Source organism: Rosa chinensis, chromosome 4 (assembly GCF_002994745.2).
Source record: "Rosa chinensis cultivar Old Blush chromosome 4, RchiOBHm-V2, whole genome shotgun sequence".
Classification (NCBI taxonomy): Eukaryota; Viridiplantae; Streptophyta; class Magnoliopsida; order Rosales; family Rosaceae; genus Rosa; species Rosa chinensis.
In genome coordinates this window covers 61,638,381-61,650,520 of record NC_037091.1, presented here as the reverse complement: position 1 = coordinate 61,650,520, position 12,140 = coordinate 61,638,381, and the positions used below count along the sequence as shown (strand labels likewise).

General features: G+C 41.4%; 1 long non-coding RNA gene across 1 annotated transcript; it reads left to right on the top strand.

Moving 5' to 3' along the window:
* Positions 1-941: 941 nt before the first annotated feature.
* LOC121052947 lies at positions 942-3,596 on the top strand. The gene is made up of 3 exons (XR_005810339.1): positions 942-1,094; positions 1,265-1,960; positions 2,544-3,596. It is a non-coding gene; the product is annotated as an uncharacterized LOC121052947 (long non-coding RNA).
* Positions 3,597-12,140: the final 8,544 nt, after the last annotated feature.

Here is a 12,140-nt window from a genome sequence, read left to right as displayed (position 1 = left end):
TCGTATAGGGTCAAGGTATTTATCGTGTCGCAGAAGATAAATCCAAATCCAACCCATTTAATAATTGTGTCAAAAATTTAAACCCAAACCCAACCTATTTATTAAATGGGTTACCCGTTTCCAACCCACTTAACCTATTTAATAAATAGGTCGTGTCGTGTTAGACAAAATGACCCATTTAAGGGTTAACAATGCGATCCATTTAACTAAAAAAATGCATAAATTGATTAAATTCACTAAAAACTCCACAAGACAAAGAATATAAATAATTATATATAATTCATAAATAATTAAATCCAATGATTATAAACCAAAATATTTCAAATTGTCTCCATTGGGATTTGTTGTTTCTTCATTTTCATTAATTTGAATCAAGTTATTTTTTATTTTTTGAAGACCTCCATAGCGGCGGCTCTCTTAGGGTTTCGTCGAGCACGCTAGAGTTCCGTTGAATCTTGTTGGATCGACGGTCCTCCGGTCTAGGTACGTCGCCCTGCGTCGTCGGCTTTAGGTATCTGCGGCGTTTGGGTGGGTGGATTCCTGGATCTGTCTAACCTGTGGACGTTGCACGGCTGAGGTAGATTAGGTCTGAGGAGTGGCTGCTGTGTGACACGGCTTCTCATCTGGCCAACATCTTGACCGTGGAAGGACTGGCTTGGCCTGGGCTTGGTGTGTAAGGCCCTGTACCTTAACATCTTTATGAAGTACGTTTTTATCGGTTTTGACCGAGGAGTTGACTTTCTATTTTGTCTGTTACGTCGGAATATTCCTTGAGTACGTCGTAGGTTACGAAAAATTGAGTTCGTGGACACGTAGTTTGTTTAAATCGGTGTTATATCGGGAAAGTTGTGACTAAAATGGAAATTACTATTTTTTTTCTTTTGGTGGAGTTTCTTTTTTAAATGAGTTTCTTTTGTTGGGAAGAGAGAGAAAGTGACAGATTGAGGAAAAAATCGGGACAAGCCCGAGCTCTCCCTTCCCCTTTCTTTTTCTTTCGCCGCCGGCCTTTCTCCACCAAAATTGACGTCGTCCGGCCACCCCCGTGCGCACCGCTCACCATGGCATGATCCTTCCTCCCTCCTTTTCCTAGATATGTAAGTTTTTCACCTTGGGTATCATTGATTTTTGAGTTTCGAAGAGAATTGCAGAAATGGGAAAAAATTGGTTTTTGCTTTGATCTTCGGTTTCCGGCGATTTCCGGCCGGATTCTTTGGGGGTTTTGGTTGTTGGGGAAGTGCTGAACGTGTTCCTAACCTTGTTGCAGCTCGTTTTGATCGGTGGAGGAAGATTTGAAGGTGTTTGAGACTGTGAACAGTACCGTGAACAGTATCTTCCGAATTCTTGGGTTCTTGTTTGATTTTTCCGGACTTTTCTACTTGAATTTGGTTGTTGTTGCAGGTATATATAGGAACTGTTAGATTTAATCTATGAATTTTGTGTTAGATTTAAGGTTGTTTGGATAGTGAGTTTCCTTGGAGTTTTGATGTTGGATGTGGTTCTAAGGGTGTTAAGATTTTAATCTTGAGTTGAGATTGTTGAGGGGTTGGAGAAGTAAAATGGGTTTCGAATGTCAAAAGAGAAATTGGAAATTTGGAAGAAAATGTTTTGTTGTAAACTTGTTGGCAAATTGTTGGTGGAGAAATTTGAGAATGAATTTGGAAATTGTGAAAAGGGAATTATTTTATAAAATGGTGGTTAAGTATAGTTAAGGAGTTGGAATTAGATTGGTCAAGTTGTTGAGCGATTCTTGTGAAGGTTGAAGGAAATTCTAAAATTGGAGAATTTGATTGTTAGAGGAATTTTGGGTAGTGAGTATTATATTTTTCAAAGGATTAAGCTTTGTTTATTAGATTACTTCCTTATTGAGGTTAACTTTATCCTGTCAATTATTACAGGACGTACTGAGCCCTCGAGCGAGGAGGACACGGGCAGGCAGCAGGTTTAGCTGCGGGACTCACTTGTGAGTGGACTTTTATTTTGTTTAAATAATGCATGCAGCATGGAAATAAGTTTTCAGTTGGTTTATTATTTGAGAAAATGTGACTCTGTGGAAAGTAAAGGATTTTAAAAGAAAGCAGTTGACAAGGAGGCTAGTTTTGGCGCATGCGTATCTTACCTAGTTGGCAGTCCCTTCTAGGTAATAGTCTGGTTGGCAGTCCCTTCCAGACTACAGCCCGGTTGGCAGTCCCATCCGATGCGTCATCTGGTTGGCAGTCCCGTCTACTACCTGTGGCTAGTTGGCAGTCCCAACTAACCACCGCCTCCTATTCCGGTTGGCAGTCCCTTCCGATGCGTTATCTGGGTGGCAGTCCCTCCCAGATGGCATGAGATGCCTAGGAAGCAGTCATTCCTAGTCATCAAATGAGTTTTCTTGGAAATTGGGTTGAGTTGGAATTTTTATGGAGTCTTGCTGCATGTTGGTTTGTTGAAAAGAGAAATGGGGAGCATTCCATTAATTGTTTCAGATTTTGTTTCGGTTTTGTCCACTCACTCTAATGGATTTTATATGTTTTCCCCTGGGCCCTTCGTTTTCAAATGCCCAGATTTCAGATTTGCTGAGATCGAGTCCAGGCTCTAGAGACTTTGGAATCAGCGCTTCCGTTTTGTCCGTAGGTTATTACCCTTCCTTGTATGATATCGGCTTAGTTATTAGTGTTGCTCTGATAACCCTTTTTAATTTGATGGATGTTTTTGTTCGGATTGATGTTGTTTCGGAGGTTATGTTGGGATTTGAACTTTCCGAATGTAATATATGTGCTTGGAATGTAAATATGGTATGGTGGGTTGAGTAGAAGTTAAAGTTTTAATCATGTCCAAGTTTGTGAACTTTTTGGGTAGCCCATATTTAGGGGAGGTTCTGCCGATTTTTCGGTAGGATTTCGCTTAATGTGGGCCCCGCAAGCTCGTATCCAGGACTACGGGGTGTTCTTGGGTCGGGTCCTGTCATGGTGGTTGCTGAATTGGGTACAGCGGCGACGTGCTTGCTGGCTGCGCGGGGTCTGCTACAAAGTTCGGCGTTCGAGGGGTGTAGCAGGCCTAGTCTTCAGCGGTCTTTGCTTGAGATGGAGATGTACGGTTGGAAAAGCCGGCCGCCTGAGCTATTCAACTGGTGCGCCGTCGGGGACGACGGTGGTGGCAAAGGAGCAGCGAGCAGTGATGCTTCTCCTATGTTGGCTTGGGTTTGGGTCTCTGGGCCTGGGCTCAACCTTGGGCTGATGGAGCAAGGGACTATTCCTGCTAGGCTAGTTTTGAATTGGGCTTGGGCTCAAGTCAAGGCAACCTAGGCCCTAATGTATTAGGGTATGAGCCTGTGTGAGGTTGGATTAACTTCTATGACGTTTCTAGTCACTTGCTTATACCACAATTGCGTGATTAGCAGGTGGGAAATAGTTGAATGATTTCTTTTCCATAGGAGGCTAGGTTTTTTTCATTCTTGTATAGGCTCGCTTAAATGTGAGCGTCCCAGAGATTATAATGATCTGCTCTAGCTTAGATAGTTTAGTTCGGATTTTCTTGCCGAGTTTTGCTTATGTAAGTTATTGTAGACTCTAGCCTATTGGCTGTTGATCTATGAAATCAGCTTCTATTTCAAAAAAAAAAAATTTCAAATTGTCTAATCCTATGATCAAATACTCCCAACTTCCAAAATTTCAAGATGAAGTAGAGCATAATCGGGTTATACGGGTTCACTTCGTGTTGGCGGGTTGACCCATGGTCGACCCATTTATTAAATGGGTTATGGCGGGTTGACCCACCGCTGACCCGCTTTTTAATCGTGCGGGTTCAACCAGCTTTATTTGGTGCAGGTTTCGAGTCGTGTCGGAATTGACAGCCTTATCCACGATCTTTTAGCAAAAAAAAAAAAAAATCTGGCATTCATGTAGATGATAAATTATGTCGGAAATCATAACCCCTCTTAAAAAAAAAAAAATCGGATTTGGATATAATTTTGGTCTGGATGGTGTTGCCTTGTAATCTTGATAGGTGCATCGCCTCTGGACAACGAATGGGATAGGAGCCATTGTTGAACATTCTTCAAAGGTGATCGATCCAATGCCTTCTCTGCAGCTACCTGCTTTCTATCTGTTTCTTTCCAATCGGGTCAAATTATTACTTGCCCCTCAAAGAATAACCAACCCTCGACAATCTTAAGAAGAAAATGCAGTTTCCCAACTATGCCTGTGCAACTTTTGGATAAGTTTGTATGAATGTTTTACTTAACTAATCCGTTTTCTACAAATTACAAAAAAAAAAAAAAAAAGAAGGACATGAGGCGATCAACTCATGAGTTTCACCTCATATCCGCTAACTATTTTGATCATGTTGTACAACATTTATGTTGAATGATATAATTAATATTATATTTTCAATAATATTTGTCAAACTTTTGAATAAAATGGCAATGTTACGATCTAATTTATTAATTCATATAATTTTTTGTGCAAGTTTTTTGAACCAAACCCAAATCCGGGTGCTGATAGATATATTCATTTAAAGCCAGAATAAGCCATTACATACCCTTCCGCTGCCATGTACAGACAGACAAGAGGATAGTGGTAATACCCATAGTGATGTATAGAAATAGACCCACTCATTAGACATGTCATAGACGTAGACATAGCGGAGATCCTCATTTGGTACTACTCCAGAGGCGCTAGAGATACATAGAGTGCACATAACGTGCATTAGCTTCCTAAAAGGAACTTTATTGTAAAAGACTAAGCTAATACATAATTAATGCACTAGGGCCAAAGCCCTAGCCCAAAACTCAAAGCTCAACTAGGGCAGCCACCATAAAAAGTCCACCCAAGGCCCATTCAGTTGGTCCGGTCCAGTCCACCAAAACCATCTGCTCTCTCATTGTTCAGAACAGTCAAGCAAAGCTCCCTCAGCCGCACGCCGCCATGACCGGCACCTCCTCGATCAGCTCCGCAGCCGTCCCACCTCCTGCGACCCACACTGCCAACGGCCCCGACGTTGCCACCCACGCACAGAGAAAACCAAACCCTATCCAGGTCATCGCAACGCCACCGCAGAGAAAAACCAACCCCGATCCCGGTCTCCTGCCACACACCTCCATCAAGTCTGCTCCTTGGCGCCGTCGAACAAGAAAACCGTCATCAGAGCTAGATCTCTGCTCCTGTTTGAACGACCACCTCCACACACCATCCCAGCCAAACCCTCCGAAAAGCCCCCGAGAAAACTCATCTGATGGAACCCCATGAGCAATAGCCATCAATACCCGTCCGGCAGCAGTCCCCATGACAGCGGCGAGGCTAGAGGCCAGCCCGGCGTCCGGACGCCGCCGGACGAGAATGAATTCTTAGATTGAAAAAGTTCAGCCTTTAGGGTTCTCGAGTTTTGTGCAAGTTGTTTAAACGAGAGTTTAGAAAATTCTTCATATATATGTTACCAAAAATTTGACGGCCAAACAGTTTTTCATTCAAACATGGTACAACATTGTAGGACTACCCCTCTATGTTTAAGAGGCATCACTTTTTTTCATGAATTCTTCAATTCTTCTTTTATTTTCTTCATATGACAATGAAAATTTTCTAAATGTCACTTTTACTTAATCATGATATGACAATTTCTTTCCAGCACCAAAAATAAATTTTTTTTTTTGAAAGGGGACTTGTGCGGCTGCCCTCAAACCTTAATTAATGAAACAACAGAATACAGGGAGGGGACGTAGAGCCTGAACCCCATATTACAATAAGTATAGAGAGAACGTCTTGAAATAATACCAGAAGTCTCCACAAAATCTATGTATTCTGACAAGCACCAATTAGCAAAGAGTGCACGAATGACTACTCTATTTGCTTTCACATAGCGGTGACATACCTGAAAGATAACTCTCATACGAAGAAGCATCATTACAAATAACATAGCTTTTTACTATTTTTGAAATTTTCCAACTTGAGTATTTCTATTGAGACCTCCAAATCTGCTCACAGCAATCTGCACCCCAATCTGACACAGAAGATAGATCCTCCCTGGTATCATAAAATTGATCCTCACACTCTTTCACTGTAACTCCCCATAAATTAATTGCTCTCTTTCCCTCTGTTTTCAACCCATGAAATCCTGAGTCAAAAACTTGAAGACAAAACAAATTCAGACCCTCAATGAAGCTCTAGAGCATCTCCAATGGAGTATTCAAATGAAGTGTGTCAAAATTGAATTTGAAGGATAACTTGGCAATGTTATTTTTGTTCAACTTCTTCTCCAATAGATGTGTCAAATAATATCAATATTTTATTTCTTTTTAAAATTATTTTTTCTATGTTTAAGGAAAACCAAAATTGGGAGAGAATTGAGTCGTGTTTTCATTAATAATAGGGACATCTTTATATAGAGGATTACAAGACATAGAATTAGAGTTGTACAAGGAAAGATAATCGTACAATTAATTGGATATCTATGAATATCTCCGAGAATATCTCTAATTCTAAACGCTATTACAACTAGGTCAAGTAATCTAGAGTTTGGACCAGACACATATTCTGGATTTACTTGAACACTTCCCCTTGTGTCGCCCAAACGTGATGCTGCTCTCGTTGCCTCATTAAAAACCTTGCCGAGTAACAAAACCCTGTGGGACAAAAATAACCTCGATCGAAGGGGAAAAAGAGCACAACACACTCTTCACGTTTCGAGACCATACATTTAGACATCTCCCCCTAATGATAACGGTCATGGGAGTTCGGATAACTTCGGCAAACGATGCTACCAACATATTTCTCGAAAGTGGAATTTAGGCAATGACTTAGTGAGCAAGTCTATCACACTATCCTCATATTGAACCTAGTTGTTGTGGACATCATTGAGTATGAAAGTGTGTGTAAATTTGTGTATGATGTTCCCTACTCCCAAGTGTAGGAGGTCAAGTTTTAATATAGGGAAGTGAAGAGTATCGTACCCAAAGGATTGGGGGAAACTCAAACCTAGCTAGATTCCCACAAAAGCCTAGAAAAACATGCAATCTAACTTTTTACAAGTTCACAACCTTAGCCCTTTGGAAGCTAAAGATTGCAAGGATGGTATTAACAATTATGGTAGTAAATGGCTTGGTTGATTTTAGTTTTACGATAAACTAAGTTTCACAAAAATTAAACTAAGCTAATAAAAATGTGGAGACTAAATCAATGAGAGGAGTAGAGACTTAGGCATCACACCTAACATTACTCATGCACAAAATGTAACCCATATTTGATGTAGTAACATGCTTTGACAAATTTCCCCTTAGTGCTATGGTGAAGTTACCAAGAAACCAACTAATCATGCAACTCAACAAACTTTGGTGAAGCTAAGTTAAATTACACAACCTTAATCCCATTTATATTTCATTAAAACACAAGTGGGCTATAAACCGCAAGCCTAACACCCCCTTAGAGCAATTAAACTCACGGTTTATGCATTAAGTTTAAAGTAAGAAATTCAAGCAACTTAACAATTCTCGTAGGAATCATTAAGCCACCACCTAAAGGCTACTCATGCTCATGGATTCAAGAAGTTGTCAAGTTCAAGTTTCCGATTCATTAGTTTCCTAAACATGTTTTCTAGGTGACTAAGCTAGCAAACACATTTAGTAAGCATTAACGTTTAGAAGCCCATAGATATTTTGGTGGAGGAGAAAAAGTAAGGGTAGAAGGGTCATTTTTAGGGGAACAAGGTAATAAATAGAAGACAAATGTGTAAGGTGTAAGAATTGGACCACTTGTCATCTTTCAACTTTTGAATTCCAAAATAACCTAGACCTAAAGTTTTCCCACCTAAAGTCTCTAACCCTAATCAGCTCTTTCCTGTCCTCCACACATGTTCTTAGCAGGCCAACTTGGCCGGAAATGTCTGGAATCCGGCGTTGACCACCCATTTTTTGTCCGTTTGCGCACCTTCTTCTCCTTTCTTCCTTCAATTGAATCTCCACCGAGAGTTCGGAATTGGCCTTTGACTTCTTCATACCAAATGTTCCTCCATGAGTGTAGATCATCCAGGTAAAATTTCAGAGCTTAGTTCACCGTGGTTTGGCCGGAAATGCTGCCGGAATTCCTACAGTTCCGGTTTTGCAGTTTTCATCTTTTAGTCAGAAATTTGTGCCGATCGTTTGAAGGCCTTTCACTCCGAACTAGGTCTTTCACTCTTCATAATAAATGATCCTTAATATGTCTAGAATGGATCTGGAAAGTTTCAACTCATTTGAAGTTCATTTGGTCAGTTTTCCGCTCCTCCTCCCTTGCCTAGCTCGGTTTCTCCTAGCCGGAGTAGGAAAATGTGCTAAAGTTAACTTTTTAGTGCATTTCCAAGGTTCTCCATCATTTCCTAGCATGATAAGGAAAACATAATAAACATATATAAATAAACACAAAGATTAAGCAAAAGTGCAAGATTAGGGGAATAATTAGTAGGTAATTATGGACCTAACACTAGTTCACTTTGATTTTGAGGAGAGTCTGTTGTTGTTGATTATGCTTGGTGTTGTCGCTTTTGATGTAGCCTTGCTTCACTTATTCAAAATAAGCAGCATTATCCTAAATGCTCGTAGGCTCATCTGCGGTAGACTTCAAACCACAATTGTTCGAACATGGGTAATTATGGATCCAATCCATAAACATTCACAAACTACTTCGTGAAGAGCAATAATTTCTGCATGGTTCTAAGATATAGCGACTAGGGTCTATTCTGTAGACCTCCAAGATATCACGGTCTTTATCCAAGGTGAACACTTAACCAGTTTGGGAATGACTTTTATATGGGTCAGAGAGATACCCAATATCAGCAAAACATTCCAAAACACATGTTTTAGGATGGGGATAGAGGACGCGGGTCAGTGCTGGTGGAGTTCCTGGTGTGTGATGGGTCTGAATCCATCATCTCTCTGTAGGGATAGAACAAGCCCATATCAATCGCACATCTCAAGTACCGAAAGATATCTTTTACACCAATCCAATGGCGTCGCATTGGAGCAAAGCTATATCTAGCTAACAAGTTCATGGCAAATGAGATGTCCGGTTTTGTGCATTGAGCTAAGTACAATAAGCGCCTATTGTACTTATGTAGGGCACTTCCGCCTTTAGCACATCTTCGCCATCATCCTTCGGACGAAGAGGATCCTTTTTAGGATCAAGACTATGGATGATCATGGGGGTGCTTGAAGGCTTGACCCTATCAAAATGTCTAAGCATCTATCAACACGATGCTCAAGTTCCAAACCGAGACATAATTGTGTTCTCCCAAAATCCTTCATCTCAAACTCGGATTTCAAGTGTTTAGCGGTTTCCTTTAACTCTTTAAGGGCTTCCAATGAAGATCATATCCAACATGAACCGCGATAGAATCTGAAACTTGTTATGAAAACGCATGGGCATATCCCTTCCCAATCAAGTAGTCACTTTAGTGAGCGTTTCAACCTCTTTGTAAAATGCGCTCTGTAGTCTAGAGCCACTTAACTTGGGTAAATGAAGTTCACCATGAACGTTCATGTATATTCCGTATCTAGATCCCCAGAGAGATACGTAGTGACCACATTCGTAAGCTGTATGTTCAGTTATTCAGAAACTACCAAACTGACAAGGTAGTGGAGTGCAATGACATCCATTACGAGCGAATATGTCTCATCGTAGTCGATTCCAGGGATTTTGTGAGAAGCCTTGCGCCATAAGGCGAATGTTAATGTTAGTGACCGAGGGGTCTATTTAACGTTTAGAGAAAGGGAGAGTGAGAGAGAGAGAAGACACAAGAAGTATAGTGGTTTGTCTCCCGCCTTAGCGGGAGACTACGTCCACTTGAATGTTTAACTATGTGTGTTGGGCCTTGCGGCCCAAGGAGATTACATGAGTTGTAATGGGATGTTGAGTAAGTGGGAAGAAGTCTCCTTTTATAGGGGAGGGAGGCTTCTTCCTTTACATGTTTTCCAATGTAGGACAAGAAACCTCTATTCAAGTGTAGAAAGCTTATCATGGAGCCATCTTGGCAAGATCGGGAAGGTGGCTTCCCAGTAAGCTCTTGGCGGCTTCCGACTACCACAGGGCAGCCTAAGTGTCGAGGTACAAGATGTATATCGTGGTCGGGTCCCACCATGGCTTGTGGGTCCATTAAGAGGGTGTTACTTATGCTTGTTGATGTAGCAAATCCTCCATATTAGTGGAGGTATGTACAACGAGATTGCAATATCTTTTTCTCATCACGATTTCTAACGAAGACCCATTAGTCAATAGGTTTTATGTCAGGTGGTGTTGGCATCACTGGCTCAAAAACCTTCCTCTTCGTTAGAGAATCCAACTTAACCTGGATCGCATCTTTCCATTTAGACCAAATTTCTCTACGTTGGCATTCATTCATCAACGGAGCGTGGTTCTATATCATCGGACTCAACAAACTCATGCTCAACTAAATGCGCAACTACATCATCAATTATAATGGAGTTTATATCCCACATCTCATGTACACTAGTGTAATTTTCAAAGAGCTCTATATTCTCAGGAATAGGTTCTGACGTTGAGGCGTCCCCCAAATATAACCATAACCCGAAAGATTCTCATGAGACGGATTTTGAGTCTTGATGACCAAAGGATTGGAATGTGCCAAAGTATTATTCGAACCCACGGGCCTACCATGCATCCTAGCTGGGGCCATGGCCTATAACGCCAGAGTGCCACTCTCTTTGACGTTGGCGTCATGCCTACCTCTGTGTAGAGTGGCGCTATGTCCTCTCGTAGGGACGTCCTTCCTTGCAGGCATGTTTATAACATATTTGTGTGATCTCGTCACTTTAACGGGGATCGAGATGAGACATAGTGGGGACAGGTCATGACAATTCCTGTCGTTCCTGCTGAACATCTGTGTTCTTATCTCCCCCTAATGACGGGAAGACTGTTTCATCAAAGTGACATCCGTAAATCTAGCGGTAAGAAGATCGCCTAGCAAAGGCATTAAGTGGCGGACGATTGTTGGAGTCTCAAATCCAACGTAGTTGCCCATTCGTCTGTAAGGACCCATCACAGGGCGCTGTGGCGGTTCAATTGGTACATAAATGACACACTCAAATATGCGTAAGTAAAATACTTTTACCCAGTCACTAGTTATAACGCAGAGTTAGATTGAGTGGCATTGGGTCGTAGATGAATTAGCATAGCTGCATACGATATTGCATCACCCCAAGCGGACATAAGGAGATTGGTGCGCATTACCAATGTCCAGACTACCATCATAGTCATTTCTGAGAGACCATTTGGGTGTGTTCATGAGAATATGATGCCCAACATCAGTCCCATTGCAATAACCATCGAAAGTCTTCAATGTAAACTCTCTAACATTGTCAAGATAGGCAGCATTACAAGTGGACAATGGCACAACACGTGACCAGCGTGTTTGCGTGTCAACCAATCATCATGAGATATTTAAACATCCGCAAGTTGGTTGAATCAGTCCACAGAATCCCCATGGATTCTATGTAAGAACAGAATGAGTATTTTCATATCCTTTGCATAGGACCGTCTCAGTCCTAACTTCCCTAAGGAACAGACTTTGTAAAACGAGCGAGAGCCTTTAGAAGCAACTAATGAAGATTTTGGTTGGGCCTGAGCATCTGAAACGCTATGTAAAGCAAAGTTGGTGATTGCAGCATCACCTAGGGAGCTATTACCATGATGGACGCCATCCATGGTGTCATGGATAGGGACTGTGCCAGCCTTAGGCTGATGGTGGACGGCGACAGTGCCAGAGGCAGTAGCGGCGGTCACACTTAGTCCAAGAATCAACTTTTGATTTATGCTTCGTTTCGCTCGAAAGAATAGATGTCCGTGTGAAGTCTTTAGTAGACGGATCATCATGACTAGGATGACCTATCCTGTCGTGACAAAGTCATTATGTGTCTAAATCCAAGAAATCTTCTCTCATAACTTTATTGGATTTAATAGCTCGAATAATGACATAGAGTCCACTAGAGAGACACATAAACTTCTCTAAGATGCGCATTTTTTCTCAATCCTTAGAGGTATTGCAAAGGAGATTATTTCCGTTCTCTACATGCGTTTTCGCATGGAATCCTTTGGTTATTCATAGGTGCGATTTGCCCTAGGAGCGTAGAGAGTTTCTGTGACGATAATCAAGGTGTCATTTGGCAAGGGGAACTTGGGCTA